Here is a 17607-nt window from a genome sequence, read left to right as displayed (position 1 = left end):
CAGCACTAAGGGAGGGTGAATGAGGAGCTTCAGTTCGTCTTGTCTTTAGGATGTTCATAAGTGAACAGAAAAGTTTACAAACTCCAATGGCCTCATTATGAGCAAGCTGAAAAACTTATAATTATGGGATTTCTGGCCCTGGTCTTAATGAGCCAGCAACAAGAACTTGCATTTATATAGCACCTCTAACATTGTAAAACATCCCAAGTGATTCTTATCTTATCTGGACACCAAGCCATGTGTCCAGGAGAAGTTTTCAGGAAATGTGACCAACGATTTGGTCAGAGGGGTTGATTTTGAGCAGTAAGTGATGGGAGGAGAGGAAAACAGAGAGAGAGAAAGAAAGAGGGGAGGATAGGAGGACGAATTCTAGAGGTTAGAGCCCAGGCAGATGAAGACAATGGTGGCACAAAGGAAATGAAGGGAGTGTAAGAGGTCAGAATTAGAGGGGCACAGAGACCTGGGGAGCTGGGGGGATAGAGGTGGAGGGTTAGGTAGATAGATTGTGAGGGCTGAGGCCATGGTGGAATTTGGACATGAGTTGACCTTGGATGTGGGATGTACATGGTAGTAAACCAGCAGCTACCGCCACTGCACTCCCTGCATTGCCTGTGAGGTTCACTTTGTCCTCTGGAGGCAGCAATCTGGCTACAGGCCCATGTGAAAGACAATGGGATCAGCCATGATGGTCTTGTACAGTGATGGACTGAATGGCCTATGTTTGTACCTGAGCACTGTGTTCTGTGTTCCCTTGTTAGTTATCCTCTGTGTCATGTGACCACCCTCAACTACAAAGTCAAAAATTACCCCTAATATTAGAAATATTATTTTATTTCTGTTGACTCCATCATGCCACTTGAAGAAAGGAAGTCTTGTATTTTATGACCACAGGGAGTTTGAAAGCATTTTATAGTCAACCGTGTGTGGACACTGTCATTTTGTTAGAAATATATCAACACAAGATGCCTTGCTAAGAAACAGAAGAAAACATTTGAGAATAATCATGATTATCTTTCTTCAGCAATCCCTCAACTCCGAAGGTGTGTCCCGCAGTGATTGAACAGTCCAATGGTGGACCTTGCAGCCTCCTCAAATCCTTCCAGCCCCTCTGATCATTCCCAAATTGATTGTTGCCTCCCTCCCTGTCTCTCCTCAAATAGCCCCCTGTAAGACTTGGTGGGCAGATGGCTGCCTCAGTAAGAAGGTGGCTCCCCACACCCCTCACTACCCAACCACCCTCCTGGCCTTCTGCCTCCAGACTGTGGCCTTCTGCCTCCAGACTGTGGCCTTCTGCCTCCAGACTGTGGCACCTCTACTCTTGGCCAACGTGGCCTCAGACTAACCCTCACCACCCCCGCAGAGTCTCCCACTGCCAGATCCTACTTCCTGCTCTACTCACCTCTCCTTCAATCACAGATTTTGTCTCTCTTATGTTTATGGCTGATTGGCCCATTTGTGAGCCAATGAAATGGGAGGAATCCAGCCTGCAATAGGAGGACTAGCTCCTGAAAATTTCTTTCCATTTATCCATCCTGAGGGGGTGAGGGGAGGGGAGGTGGTGGTTGTAGGGGTTGAGAGTGGGGAGTAGGGGGAAGGGGGGTTCTTTGATTGGTCACCCCCAGAGTGGATCTCCCTGAGAGATTTGGGACTTTGGAGGATAGACACACCTGCTGCCCCCTGAAACCCTGGTGAAGGTGACATACCAAGGTTTCGCTGCACCTTTCAGTCTGGGAAATATCATCTTTCCATGAATTGGTAAGTTGCTGAAAATCCTTCTCAACCCATTGTTGACTGGTGCAATATCACCGGGGTCCAATTATACAAAGAGAAACTGTTCAGCTTATTGTGCCCATACTGACTCTTCACACGATCTATCCAATTATTCCACTCAACTCTTTTCCCAAAGCCCTGAAGACCATAAGACATAGGAGCAGAAGAAGGGCATTCAGCCCATCGAGTCTGCTCTGACTTTCAATGAGATCATTTCTGTTCTGATAACCTTCAACTCCACTTTCCTAACTTTCTCTTATAACCTTTGGTTCTCTTCCTGATTAAACATTGGTCTCTCTCAGCCTTGAATTTACTTCCTGGCCCAGTCATGGCACCCCTGTGCAGGTAAAGAATTTCACAGATTCACTACCCTCTGAGAGAATAAATTCCTCAAACTCACTGACTTTAATTGGTGACTCCTTATTCTGAAATTATCCCTTTGGTTCTAGACTTTCCCACAAGGGAGACCAACTGGCTGCATTGTTCCTGTCAATCTTAACATTTTTCATTATCAAATACATGCAGTACAGAGGCTAAGAGGAGAAAGGTGGATTTAACAATTATTATTCTTTATAAAGTCACTGGTTTGAGGATTGATTTCCTTCAATTACATGCAGGTGAGTTCATATTTCAACGCTGCTGCTTTGCTAAAGATTACCAGTAACTTGTTGCTGTTTGTGGTTTCCAGGCAAGACTGCCATATGCCCCCACTACTCCAGAAAACCGTCATGAGGATGAGGTTTCACTCATGGTACTCATGGTGTAAATCTTGTGCATGTTTCGACCAACCCTAACGGTCCCCACTTCATTAGAAGCAAAAATGGAAAACGTAACCCACTGGGTTCTTCCTCGTAGGCAGTGTACGACAGAGGGAAGCTGTGTCTCAGTGGTTAGTGTCCTCTCCTCTGAGTCAGAAGGTGTGTGTGGGCTGACGTCCCTCACCACAGTGCATAATCCAGGCTGATGCTCTCAGTGCCATGATGAGAGAGTGCTGCTGGGTTCCATGTTAGAGGAAGGTGGGGAATGCTTTGGAAGACGAAATTTAGAAAATGGTTCCAGGGTATGAGTAACTTCGGTGATGAGGATAGATTGGGTGGCTTACCTTGAAGATAAATTACAGAGGGGAGATTTGAGAGAGGTTTTTCAGAGTTCTGAGCGAGCTGGAGAGAGTACAGAGGATGAAGGTGTCCCCACTGGTAAAAGAACAAGAACTAGAGTTCATAGAATAAAAGTGCAAAAGAAGCAAGGGGGAAGTGATGTTAGGTCATGGCAGTGAACCCCTCTGTTAATTAAACCAAACACCCAAAAAAGCTCACATTGTTCTTGTAATCTGTTAAAGTATGAGTGATAGAGAACTCCCAAATTCCACTATTTCAAGAAAATAATATCAATTTATTCTTTAAACTCTGAAAGGGAACATTAAACAATAACTATTCACAACTCTAAGCCCCCTGCTTTCCTCTTAACTGCTTGTTACCTGTCTCCAACTCTATAACAATATGCTGTGCCAATAAGACACTTAGTAAAATTACAACAACTTAATTTCAAAACCACACAGCAGCTGTTGTCTCTGATGTCCTTCTCCTTCCGGCTGAAGATCTCCCTGGGTCGTCTTTTTACTTTGAAGATGTTTTGTATGAAAAGGTACCTTCGATAGAGAGTGTTTCAATCTTTTGTGTCTCTCTCCGTCTCAATGGCAGTTACTCTGGCCGACTTTCAAAATGCCTTTTTTTATACCCACAGCATCAGATCATCTCATTGGTTCAAAGTTGCCAAAAAACAATAAATACATACTTGTTTGAGTTTTAGTATCCTGGGGCATAATTTAAACTGACTGGTTAAATTTGAATTGTTGTCAAAACAGCAACCAACTCAGGTATCCTTTTCATAGCTAAATGTTACATATTTTCAAGTTTCCAGTACATTCTGAGACTGCTAGCTAGTCATCACAGATGCTTGTCAGCTCTCAGTTCAGAACAGCATTCACTCTCTCATGAAAGGTACAGAACATGCCTTCAACTTCATAATAGTTAGAAAATACTTTTTCACACAGTGGGTAGTTAGGATCTGGAATACACTTTGGAAATGTGGTGGAGAGACATTCAAAGAGGCATTCAAGAGGGACATTGGATGGTTATTCAGATAGAAATAATGTGCAAGCATATGGGGAAAGGGCAGGAGATTGATACTGGATAATGATGCTTGTTCGAAGAGCAAGTGTAGACATGATGGGCCGAAAGGCCCTCTTCTGTCAGAAACACTCCTGTTTCAGAGGTACTAACATTGGAAAGATGCCAACTGAAGCCAAGTGTAGGTTCTCAAAACCCATTGGTTCAATGTCACTAACACACAGAATCTGGGAGGATAACACAGTAATTGCTCAGACCACTGATATTCAGGAGCAGAAAGATTTCTCATCAATAATTCAAACACAGAGTGTTTGAGTTTTCAGTTACATTTGATTATCCTGGTGAAGTTTACCAATGGCTGTAATCTTCAGAAAGGGAAATAGAGATTGCTGGCAAGAAAGGTTAAAATGTAAAATAATAATCAAATTGGTTCTCTATTTAGTTCACTATTAAGTGTTTTCTCAGTGGAGAGTACTATCTTGATCAGAATGTTATTAGTTTAATATTCAATGCAGGACTTGAGCAGGTAATCTGAACTGACAATGCAGAGCATTGTGGTGGGTGTGCTGCACTGTCAGAGGTGTTCTCTACAGAGAAACCACAAAATTAATACCCCCATTGCCCCCCCACGTCTGCCTCTGTTCACTCAGATGGATTGTAAAGATCCTGTGGCATTAGTCACAAGAGTGTAGGGCAAGTCCTGAACACCAATCCTACCTCAATCAATAATCAAAATCAGGTGAATCAGTCATTTGTCTCTTTGTTTTGTTTCTGCAACCCTGCTGTGTGACAAATGAAGGCTGTGTTTCCTCATGTTCCAGAGAGAGAGTGGCTCATGAAGGATTTGGAGATGTGTCTGAATGATGGGTGGAGATGCCATATAAAAGCCAGGCTTCCTTTGGCATCCTTTGAGGCCTGTCATAATATTTTTCATCCATTTCAAGAAGATTACTGAGGAATAGATGATCCAATTTAGTCAAACAATACAGCTTTGAATTTTCGTCTATTGCTCCTTGTAAGCTCGAGTGCAGTCTTTCTCCTTCCTAAACCTCAATTGTGTTGAATGCAGAATTCATCACACAATCTCCTGCTCAAAACAGTGAAACCTTTCCCTGAACTTCTCTTTGCTACAAGCCTCAGGCTTACAGAACCCAGGTTTCACGCTGATCTGTCTCATCTTCTTTTTTATTCTTTTCCATCTTGAAAATAATTGAAAGGGAAGATTTTTTGGAGAAGGAGCAGGGGGGAGTGGAACTAATTGGGTAGCTCCTTCAAAGAGACAACCCAGGAAAATAGGGCTAAAGAGCCTCCTTTTGTACAGTCCGATGAATTGATTCTGCAGATCTTCTTGATGGCCTGCATTCATCTTTTTGATTGATTATTCAGGAGAAAATAAAGTATGGAGAACAGATTTTTGCGTAACATGTAATGTTTTGTCCAATTAAGTTTCAAAATAGTGCCCAAAATTAGGAAACTAATTAAAATAAAAATAACTTCGATCTGATGTTTCCAAAATGCCCGAGTTTTGGAAAAAATGCATTGTGTTCAATTTTAAATGAGAAAGACACATTATACAACTGATTGTTAGATGATACATATGATAGAAAGACAAAAAAAAACTCTAAACGCATGAAAATGATTTTACTGAAAGGGCATTGAGGGTTTGGAAGAGATTATTGATGTGGACAGAGAAACAATGAGTTTCAAGCAGAGGTTAAACAAATTCTGGTTAACAAATGGAATGAAGGATTATTTTAAATTTTCAAAAATGAGATGAGAGGAAAGGGCATTGAGGGTTTGGAAGAGATTATTGATGTGGACAGAGAAACAGAGTTTCAAGCAGAGGTTAAACAAATTCTGGTTAACAAATGGAATGAAGGATTATTTTAAATTTTCAAAAATGAGATGAGAGCACTGTCAGCCTGGCCAGCCTTTATCGCCCATGCCAGTTGGTTGATGTACCATGCAGAGTGACTCCAGTAGCATGGGCTCATTTCCCACACTGACTGGGGTTACCATGGAGGACTCTCTGTCTCAACCTCTCCCCTGGCCTGGGGTATGGTGACTTTATGGCTTGGTAGGACAATTGTAACTTTTCTTTCGTTTCATTGCCCAGAGGGGAGCTGCATTGCTGTGTGTCTGGACGCACATTTAGGCCAGAGCAGGTAAGGTTGGCACTCCAACCACAGCGCCATAAACAAACACGTAGATCTAGATGCCATCTATCAACCCGTCAGAAAACGAACAGGAAATGACATCACCACAAACCCCAGGAACACCATCCAGGAGAAAGATATAAATAGAAAGCAGGAGACAACAGCTTCGCTTCACTTGGAGGTCGCCACTGATGATGTTACCTAGCCAGGTAATGAAACGTCTGGATATCAAACCTACAGCTTAGTGAGCAAACCTACACCCTAAACCTCAACTTGAGCTACAAACCTTCACAAACCTTGCAAGGTTGGCAGTTTCCCCTTTGGAGGGACATTAGTGAAGCAGATTGGTTTTTACTGCTAATTGTTAATAGATTCACGATCAACATTTGACACTTAATTCCAGATTTCTTTATATTGAATTCAAATTCCACCATCTGCTATGGCAGGATTCCAACCCAGGTCCCCTGAACATTACCTGGGTCTCGGGATTAATTCCTGATGAAGGGCTTTTGCCAGAAACGTCGATTCTCCTGCTCCTTGGATGTTGCCTGACCTGCTGTGCTTTTCCAGCACCACACTCTTGACTCTCTGGATTAATAGATTAGTGATAATACCAATCGGCCATTGTCTCTGCTAAGTAGTACAAAGGGAGTGGTGGAGGTGGGGGGAGTGGTTAGGTAGGCAAGACGAACTGGAGGAGACCTGCCTGAAACTGTTGCTTTGTAATGTCCAGTTTATTCATTCTCTTGGTCTCTGTTGCAGTAGTTGTGTTGAGCATGGTATGAGCTGAAAATGTGTTGCTGGAAAAGCGCAGCAGGTCAGGCAGCATCCAAGGAGCAGGAGGATCGACGTTTCGGGCATGAGCGGGCTCATGCCCGAAACGTCGATCCTCCTGCTCCTTGGATGCTGCCTGACCTGCTGTGCTTTTCCAGCAACCCATTTTCAGCTCCGATCTGCAGCATCTGCAGCCCTCACTTTCTCCTTGAGCATGGTATGGAAAAGGTTGTGGAGCCAACCGGGATGGATTGAAGACACAGATCAGCAATGATCTAATTGAAGAGTGAAATAGGCTTAAAGCTGTATATGACCTCTTTCTGTTCATGTATTCCTATTTACAAATATAATTTTATAAATTGACAATCTTATGAACATTAAACAGCCAATGTTGGTCCATTTAAAGAAATGATTTGGACTGGGGTACATTAATATTGCACTTCCTTTCTGACAGTAAATGAATCTTTTGAAGAAGACATCAAAGTATTAAGAAGGTGCTTCAATGATCAAAAATAGACCACAGTGACATATTTTTTCCAGAGTTCAAAGAAGTGAAGTCAGTTGCATCTTTTGCAACACAAGCCCAAACTGATCTGCAATTAGGATTTTAAACTTTAATTGCATGGCCCAAGGCAAACCTAATGTTGTAAATATTTGGCCACGTTGCTTATTCATTTTCATTTTTGTGATCCAGTAACCGATTTGCAAAGTTATTGGAATTGGCAAAGTTTGAAAGAAATCATAAAATTTTTTTTTATAAGAACTTAAGAATACTGTTTTTTACTGCAATTTTATATTGTGCAACTTTGTTTTGAAAAGCAGGATGCTTGCATTACACATGAAAGAACTTTAAAAAGTAAGATGGTTTTTTAATTTATAATACTTCAGACTGAACAAACTCAATTTAGTGACCAGAAAAATAAATGACCTGGGCCTGTTTGTGGAGGAGGGCTTACAAACAGCTCGAATCTGTAAAAACATGGTAAAAGAATCTCTTTCCTTTCCTTTCCTTAAAAGTGGCTTTGACACATTTTTCCTTTATATATTCTTTTTTAAAATAAAATTATTCCAGTGCCGAGATTTTTCTGCACGCATTTTAATCTGCAAGAAGCTTGGAATATTGTTTAAAATATTATTGTTCAAGTTTAGAAATGGTCATTGGCCAATTTAGCCAACAAGTTAACAGGACACTTTTGTGCCTGTTATTTTAATAGAACCTGTTTTAAGTTTAGCACCTCCACTAATATCCCAGACTAAGGATCAACATAAAGTAAGCATTTATTCAATAATATCAAGAACGGAAATTCCCACTCTGTAATCTCCTGAGAATGTGTGTTTCCATTTTAAATTTTAAAATGGCATATCACCAGTAATTAGTGGTTAGCTTAGCATCGGAAATACTCAGCCAAGAAGCATTCAGCTGAAATGAATAACACACAAAACACCACCCCCCTCCCCACAAAAAAGGAAGGCTAACAAACTGAGATGTTAGACACAAATTAAGGAATGCAAATGTGTAATTTTATTTTAAGAGTGCAGTTTGGTGAGTTTTAGCACGTGTTAAGTATTAAGTGTTTCACACCATTTATTTGCAGAATGCGATTGTTATAAAACACCTTCTAAACGTCTGTGTAAAAAATAACGGTTCCGAGAGGGATGGGGAAAGCTCTTTTTAATTAGGCCTAGTATCTAAAGGTCTCTTGTTTTTTAACTGGTTCGCCAGTCCTTTGAGACTGTCTTGTCCTGCAGGCTAGTTCCTACTGGGATTAATGAAACCCAGGCTCCTACAAATATGTTCATTACGGTCTGATTAGTTTAGCACAGGTGGGGAAAGTTAGTGTGCTAGTACAGTGAATGGCCACATCCTACTCAGCATGGACACACCATCTGGTCCCAGAGTAAGAGCTGAGTGGAATCTCTGCTCCAGTCACTGACCTCACTGCATAAAGGTGGCTTTCTGTGCTGTTCTTTGTCATAAAATATGACTTCTCCATTCCTGTTCCTTTGGGGCGGGAGAGAGAATCAAAAGTGTTCTTATGTTAAGATTGATAAGTTTAAATTCATCATGATAGAAGTAAGTGGCCAGTGGATGACATTACAGTGAAATATGATTCCTCTGAGACTAACTGAACACACATTCCTGTCTCACTGTCACTCTCAGGATGTGGTTATCACTGGGAAGACCAGTGCTGGAAGCTCATCATGAACTTTCCTCTATTGAGGAACATGCTAGGCCCTGTCCAGAAGAACCCAACCACATTACCTTGAGTTGGGAGTCACATGTTTCTGGTGTGGGTTAGGATATTAGTTAACAAATTCTTTATTACAATCAAGCAATGTCACTCACTCTCACTTTCACTGAGGCTAGGCCCAGGATCTTCCTGTATTGGCCTGAATGTTGGGAGAGTTTGGATGAGTCTCTGTGGTTGATGATGATGGACAGTCAGGCAGCTGATTGGTTGCTGGCAGGTTTCTCACTGGAATCAAGTATTCAGGACCTGAATCTCCTGGCCACCAAGAGGCCAGGAACATCAGGTCAGAGGCTAACATTGCTGCCTGGACAATCCACTGGACTCACAACTGGTCACTATAGGAGCAAAAGTAAGCTGTTCAGCCCATCGAGCCTGCTCTGCTATTCAGTGAGATCATGGCTGATCTCATCATCTGCAACTCCACTTCCCTGCTCCTTCCTTATCACCCTCAATTGCCTTACTGATTGAAAATCCGTCTATCAACCTTGACTTTACTTAACACCCCAACCCTGACAGTAATAAAATAAATTCCAGAAGGATAGGAGGATTATTATAAATACTGTTTGGGGGCAGGAGTGGAGTTTCTAAGGGTTGGAGTCGGGGAGAATGGGGGTGGGGGCAGGTTAGTGCAGGTTGTGGAACCTATCGCTGCCTGTGCCCACAGGTTAACTCACATCAATTCCATCTTGGCCCACTTGTCTTGGAGTTGCCAGGGTTACAGCCCAGACAGAAAGAGGCCCACAAGTGGTCTTGAACTAACTTTGTGGTAAACTTGTGCCTTTTTCCAAGAACAGCTAATGTTTGACTTTAATCCTCTGGAGATGAGAAATCTCTTCACCAAGACAGTGGAGAGCCTGAGGAATTCTCTGCCACAGCAACAATTGAGACCAAGATTTGGAGGTGCCGGTGTTGGACTAGGGTGTACGAAGTTAAAAATCACACAACATCAGGTTATAGTCCAACTGGTTTATTTGGAAGTACTGGCTTTTGGAGCGCCGCTCCTTCATCAAGTGATGGTGACCTGATGAAAGACCAGCACTCTGAAAGCTAGTTCTTCCAAATAAACCTTCTGGACTATAACCTGGTGATGTGTGATTTTTAACTTGAAACCAAAACATTGAATGTTTTCAAGAAGGAGACAGATATATTACTTGGGGCTAAAGCGAGAAAGTGGGAACAGGGGAGTGAGTTGGCCAATCAGCCATGAACATGATGAATGGGGGAAGCAGACTCAAAGGGTGAAATGACATTTTCCTGCTCCTCGTTGCTTTGTTTCTATGTTTAGGCAGTGAATCTGCCATTTAGCAACCTAACAAAGGTGCATTTTCCAATGGAGATGAGATCGTCTCACCAACAGATTGACACAAGCTCCCACCATGTGCAGAGATACCAGCTCACCGGAGAAGGCCTGTCAATAGCAGATAGGGTATGACATTGCTGTGTCCTTTAACTTCCACATCCCTGACTGTAGCAGCAATAGTGGGATATAGCAATGGCCAAAGGGCATCCTGAGGTGGTGAAGGCCCCTCCACTATGATGGCGAACGACTGTGGTCACTTGGTCCGTTCACCAGTTTGTACATCTCAAGGCTCCAGCTCGAGGCTCCTTAGCCCATCATTGTTAGCAGCATCAGCCATTCCCCCGGTGGGGAGCTGCTGCTTCTGCTTGCTGTTGGGCCTCATTGAATGAGGATCCCAAAGGCTGGCTGATAACTGACCACCTCTGGGACAACAGCACGGTTCTTTGAGGGTTGAGTATCATCAGGCTCCAGACCTGGCTTTGAGGAAGTGACACCACCAGAAATTCCGACTAATTCCCAAAGCTGGGTATCCATTATCAATTAGATTTCCCAATGAAAGAGGAATTGGAACTTGTGACCTATTGGAGTGACTTGGAGATAGTGAGAGCTGCAGATAAAGTCAGATAAAGAGTGGAGCTGTGAAAAAGCACAGCAGGTCAAGCAGCATCAGAGGAGCAGGGGAGTTGTTGTTTGAGGTCCGAACCTTTCATCAGGAATGGGGAAAGGTTCCCACCTGAAACAGTGACTCCCCAGCTCCTCTGATGCTGCTTGACCTGCTGTGCTTTTTCCAGCTCCACTCTTTATCCACCTATTGGAATGAGTCAAAGGTCTGGGGTTTGCTCAAGGTATCATGCTATACTTAGACCAATCATCCCACTGGGATATTTTGCTCATTTCATGAGTGTTATAGATTGAGAGGAGGTTGTAAAGAGAAACTCAATGCTCAATGAATGAGCTGATACAGACAGGATGGGCCGTATATACTGCACACTCGTGACACCAAGGAGTCCAGGTCACATCTTTAATCAGCATACACAATGTATTAATATATTACACTGTTTCCATTTTATAAGTTGAAATTCACACAAGACCAGTGTTTGTCCACACCAGTCCAACACCAGCACCTCCACATCATGGCTTCCATTTCCCAAACAAATGCTTTATTAAAACTATCTACATTTACATAAAGTTTAGAATGGCTAAAACAAATATATTGCAGCTGAGGCCAAAACATTGAATGTTTACAGGAAGGATCTAGATAAAAGTTCATAAGAACTAAAGGGATTAAAGAGTTTGGGGAGAAAGTGGGAGCAGGGCACTGATTGGATGATCAGTCATGGTCATATTGAATGGTGGAGCAGGCTTGAAGGGCTGAATGGCCTCCTCTTCCTATTTCTATGTTTCTAAACAAATGATTCTTTATAGACTTGTCAAGGCTTAAATGACATTTAAGATGTTTACAAAGTCTTCCTGTTCTTGCTGTGGGGATCCCAGACTGTCAAACTTCAGTTCAGCATTCACAGCAATCCTGTTTTTTTTGTCAGATATTTGCTATTCCAATCTGTTTTAATAACTTTGCAGTTTATAATCTCAATAAACTTATTAACAGCTTGTGTTTTCTGTGTATATAATTATCTTCTCATAATTAGCTTTCACTCTCTTGATTGAATTCCAACAGCAATTTTGAGTTTTCCTTTTTAACAAAAATCTGTCTGCCCACTTGAAATAAATGCCCATGATAATAGTTCTTTCAATTCTTTGATGTGATATACATTTCCCATCCCTAATTACTCTCGAGAAGGTGGTGGTGAGCTGCCTTTTCAAACTGCCCTCGTGGTCTGTGTGAGGTAGGGACATCCTCAGTGTTGTTATGAATTGGAAATGCTGGTGTTGGACTGGGGTGTTGTTAGGGAGAAATTTCCAAGATTCTAATCCAGCAATACAGAAGGAATGGGGATATATTTCCGCTTCAGGTGGGTGTGTGGCTTGGAGCAGAATTACAGGTCTACAGTTTTATCTTTGAGCTACCTGAGATTACCCTGGAGGGAAAGGTGTCAACCATTCGTGCCTCACTAACTTTATTGAGTTCTTCGAGAAGGTAACAAAACAGGTCGATGAAGGTAAGGCTGTTGATGTGGTGTATATGGATTTCAGTAAGGTGTTTGATAAGGTTCCACACGATTGGCTATTGCACAAAATACAGAGTTTTGAGATTGAAGGTGATTTAGTGATTTAGATTCCCTACAGTGTGGAAACAGCTTCTTCGGCCCAATAAGTCCACACTGACCCTACGAAGAGCAATCCACCCAGTCCCACTCCCCTACATTTACCCCTGACTAATGCACCTAGTACTACGGGTAATTTAGCATGGCCAATTCACCTGACTTGCACATCTTTGGACTGCGGGAGGAAAACGGAGCACCCGGAGGAAACCCACGCAGACACGGGGAGAATGTGCAAACTCCACACAGACAGTTGCCCGAGGCGGGAATTGAACCCGGGTCCCTGGCGCTGTAAGGCAGCTGTGCTAATCACTGAGCCACCGTGTCGCCCCTTAGATCAGAAATTGGCTAGCTGAAAGAAGACAGGGTGATGGTTGATGGGAAATATTCACCCTGGAGTTCAGTTATTCGTGGGGTACCACAAGGATCTGTTTTGGGGCCACTGATGTTTGTCATTTTTATAAATGATCTGGATGTGGGCTTAGAAGGATGGGTTAGTAAATTTGCGGATGACACAAAGCTAGGCAGAGTTGTGGATAGTGTCGAAGGATGTTGTGGGTTACAGAGGGACATGGATAAGCTGCAGAGCTGGGCTGAGAAGTGGCTAGTGGAGTTTAATGCACAAAAGTGTGAGGTAGTTCACTTCGCAAGAAGTAAAAGGAATACAGAGTACTGGGCTAATGGTAAAATTCTTGGCAGTGTAGATGAACAGAGAGATCTTGGTGTCCAGATGCATAAATCCTTGAAAGTTGCAATCTAAGTTGATAGAGTTGTTAAGAAGGCATATGGTGTGTTGGTGTTTATTGGTAGAGGGATTGAATTTCAGAGCCACGAGGTCATGCTTCAGCTGTACAAGACACTGGTAAGGCCGCACCTGGAGTATTGTGTGCAGTTTTGGTGACAGGGAGAGCCTTTTTCCTCAGATGGTGAAGGCTAACATGAGGGGACATTTAAATTGAGGGGTGATAGATACAGGACAGATATTTAGGACAGGGGTAGTTTCTTTACTCAGAGTAGTAGGGACATGGAATGCCCTGCCTGCAACAGTCGTAGACTCACCGATGTTAAGGGCATTTAAATGGGCATTGGACATACATGTGGATAATAATGGAATGGTGTAGGTTAGATGGGCATCAGATTAGTCCCACATGTCGGCACAACATCGAAGGCTGAAGGATCTGTCTTGCGTTGCACTGTTCAATGTTCTATGTTCTATTTGAACAACAGATGAAGCTAGCTGTCTCACACTGCCACCATGCAGTAAATCCATGAGTGCTGTTCTCCACTAGAGAGAAGCTGCTGTCAAGCCAGAGGTGGTTTGTCTACCGTACAAATACGGGATGTGTTATCTGAGTTTTAGTGCCAATGTGTTGCCAGGTACAAAGGTCCCAACAAGTTCAACCAGCCAATGCCTGAAAGTCTCAGAAAATTATACTATTATAATTATGCTATTATTAGAAAACTATACACACCATTACATGGATTCTGCTATTGGAAATCATTTGTTAAATAGTCCAGACTGTGCTAAGAATTGTATCAGAAACCAATGTAATAAAATCAGTTGGTTTTGCAGTGTTGCTGGAAACAACACAGATTAATACAAATCACCGTGTGTTATGTGGACGGAGTAAGAGTTGTACTGACATTGCACCCTTTATTGTGGAAGAAAAGCATCATGGAAGCCACCAATCTCTGCTGCATTTTCATGGCAACACCATGACCAATCAGAACCTACCCATTGTTGCCATTGCTATGACTTGAGAGAGAAATGGAGGAGGCTGGAGGAACACAGCAAGCGAGGTAGCATCAGGAGGGACAGGCAGGAGGCTGGGGGAACACAGCAAGGCAGGCAGCATCAGGAGGGACAGGCAGGAGGCTGGAAGATCACAGAAAGCCAGGCAGCATCAGGAGGTGGAGAAATCAGCCCTTCTTCAGGACTGGGTGTGGGTGTAATGTGAGCTGCAGATAAACGGGGTGGTGTGGGCAGGGTGGTGAGGTGGGGATAGGTGAAGACAGAATGGCGGGGATCACCGCTAATGCTGGATGACAATCACTCCATACTATTGCCTGAACGTTGGCAACATCCAGTATGCAACATCTCCAACTTTTTCTTGATGCAAATTGGCTTTGGACTGTAATACTCTTTAATATCTACAATGCTGGGGCCCACAGGATGGGGCCTGTGTTTTGCACTGGTGTGCTGTGTGCCCAATCATTGTAGACTGGGGCATTTGGGGAGGCGTTTTTGGTTTCAGAATTAATTGTCCACCAACATCCACAACGGGATGTGGTAGGACTGGAAAGCTCAGATCTGATTCGCTGATTGTGGGATGACTTAGCTCTATCCCTTGCTGCCTATGCTGTTTCGCATGCAACTAGTCCTGTTTGGTGACTTCACCAGGTTGACACCTCATCTTCAGGTCTGCCTGGTGCTGCTCCTGGCATGCCCTCCTGCACTCCCCATTGAACCAGGGTTGATCCTGCGGCTTGATGGCAATGGTTGAGGGGGGGATATACCAGGCCATAAGGTTACAGATTGTATTGGAGTACAGTTCTGCTGCTGTTGAAGGCCCTCATGGATGCCCAGTCTGGAGTTGCTCGATTATTGAAAATGTATCTCGTTTAACATGGTGATAATGCCACACAACACAATAGAGAGTATCCTCAATATAAAAGTTGGACTTCATCGCTACAGGACTGTCAGTATTCACTCCTATGAATCCTTTCAGGATTGGTAAGGATGAGGTCAAGTATGTTTTTACTTCTCGTTGGTTCCTTCACCACCTGCCGCAGACCCAGTCTAGAAGTCATGCCCTTGAGGATGTTTCCAGCTTGATCAGTAATGCTGCTGCTGAGCCACTCCTCGTAGTGGACACTGAAATCCCCCACCCAGAGTATATTCTGAGCCCTTGCCACTCTCAGTGTTTCCTCTGGGTGTTCAGCATGGAGGAGTACTGAGTCGTCAGCCAAAGGAGATGGTACACGGTCATTAGAAGGAGGTTTCCTTGCCCATGTTTAACCGGATGTCATGACATTTCATGGAGTTTGATTCCGTGTTAGGACCCCCAGGGCAACTCCCTCCTGACTGTAAATGTGTCTTTGTAGTTTATTCCTGCAATTTTGATACACTGCATTTCCTAAGCAATGTTTCTAGATCTCTGTCTAGACTGAGTAATAAAGAAAGCTTTGGTTTATGGATTTCCTGGTAACTATACCCATGTGTTCAGTCTAAACTTCTGCCAGAGTCTTGTCTCATAAAGAAGTGGCAATTTGTACTCTGTGGCTACACGGCTGTCACACAGCAACACAGGACAGTGATTATGGAACAGCCTCCGCCCCTCCACTGTGCAGCTGAGCGATAACTAGAATTCAGTTCATCGGCTCTTCCTGAAACTATCACTGGCACTGATTGGAAAGACTTGATCCACAACCACTGCTTGTAAAGGTGGCTCCACCTACAGCCGACACCTGAGGCTGGTGAGGCAGTGAGAGTATGGTCTTTTGAGGTGCAGTATTCAATGCTGTGGTCACAGAGAGAGGGAGAGAATTGCAACCATTGCTGCATCCTTGACGCTGCCATTCTCAACTGAAAAATGTGTTGCTGGAAAAGCGCAGCAAGTCAGGCAGCATCCAAGGAGGAGGAGAATCGACGTTTTGGGATAAGCCCTTCTTCAGGAATTATGCCCGAAACTTCGATTCTCCTGCTCCTTGGATGCTGCCTGACCTGCTGCGCTTTTCCAGCAACACATTTTTCAGCTCTGATCCCCAGCATCTGCAGTCCTCACTTTCTCCCACTGCCATTCTCAATATTGCTTTGTCCCCAGGATACCAATGTAAGGTTTATGATCTCCAATGAATGTAATGTTCTTTAGCCAAAAATATGCTGAGAAACATTTTGATTTACAAAATTATTTCAAGCACTTCCACTGGCAAGAGGCCAGGATTATGTTGACACTTGGTCAGTGTGTGAAACACACATGCTGTGGGCCCGTGATGTGATTGAGCACTGGCCAATTCCAGTTTGAAGTATCTCACTGTCTCCAGGTAACCATTTATGTCCTCATGCTTAAGGACAAGGGAGAGCCAGTGGATGTGATGTGCTTAGATTTCTGGAAGGCCTTTGACAAGGTGCTGCATAGGAGGCTGCCAGATAAGGCAAAAGCCCATGGTGTTCGGGGCAAGGTACTGGTATGGATAGAGGATTGACTGACTGGCAGAAGGCAGACAGTGGGGGAGAAAGGGGTCTTTTTCAGGATGGCAGTTGGTGACTACTTAAGTTTCACAGCAGTCCAACTGGGATCCACAACTATCCCCATTATACGTTGATGATCTGGATGAAGGAACTAAGGGCATTGTTGCTATGTTTGCAGATGACACAAAGATAGGTGGAGGGACAGATAGTGTTGAGGAAGCTGGAAGACTGCAGAAAGACTTGGACAAGCTGGGAGAATGGGCAAAGAAGTGGCAGATGGAATGCACTGTGGGAAAGTGTGAGGTTATTCACTTAGAAAATAGTAAAAATAGAACCTTGAACTAAGTGGGGGAAAGGCTTTAGAAATCTGAAGGAAAAAGGGACTTGAGATTTAGTTTAGGATTCTCTTAAGGTTAACATGCAGGTTCACTTAGCACATATGAAGGCTAATGCAAGATTAGCATTTATTTCAGAAGGGCTAGAATACAAGAGCAGGGATGTACTGCTGAGGCTGTACATGAAGAATGTTCTCAGGAAGGTTCACTGGAGCCAAAACATTAACTCTGATTTCTCTCCACTGATCCGCCAGACCCGCTGGGTTTTCCTGGCAATTTCTGTTTTTTGAGGCTGTTTAAGGCTATAGTCAGACTGCCTTTTGGAATATCGAGTGGTTTGGGGTCCCTGGGGATGAAAGCTTGTTGAGGACTCTGGGTCTGTACTCAAGGGAGTTTAGAAGGATGAGGGGGAATCTGATTGAAACGTACAGAATACTGAGAGAACTGGATAGCGTGGAAGTGGAGAGGATGTTTCCA

The sequence above is a fragment of the Chiloscyllium plagiosum genome, chromosome 15 (genome assembly GCF_004010195.1).
Source record: "Chiloscyllium plagiosum isolate BGI_BamShark_2017 chromosome 15, ASM401019v2, whole genome shotgun sequence".
Classification (NCBI taxonomy): domain Eukaryota; kingdom Metazoa; phylum Chordata; class Chondrichthyes; order Orectolobiformes; family Hemiscylliidae; genus Chiloscyllium; species Chiloscyllium plagiosum.
Note: the sequence above shows the minus strand (reverse complement) of the source record.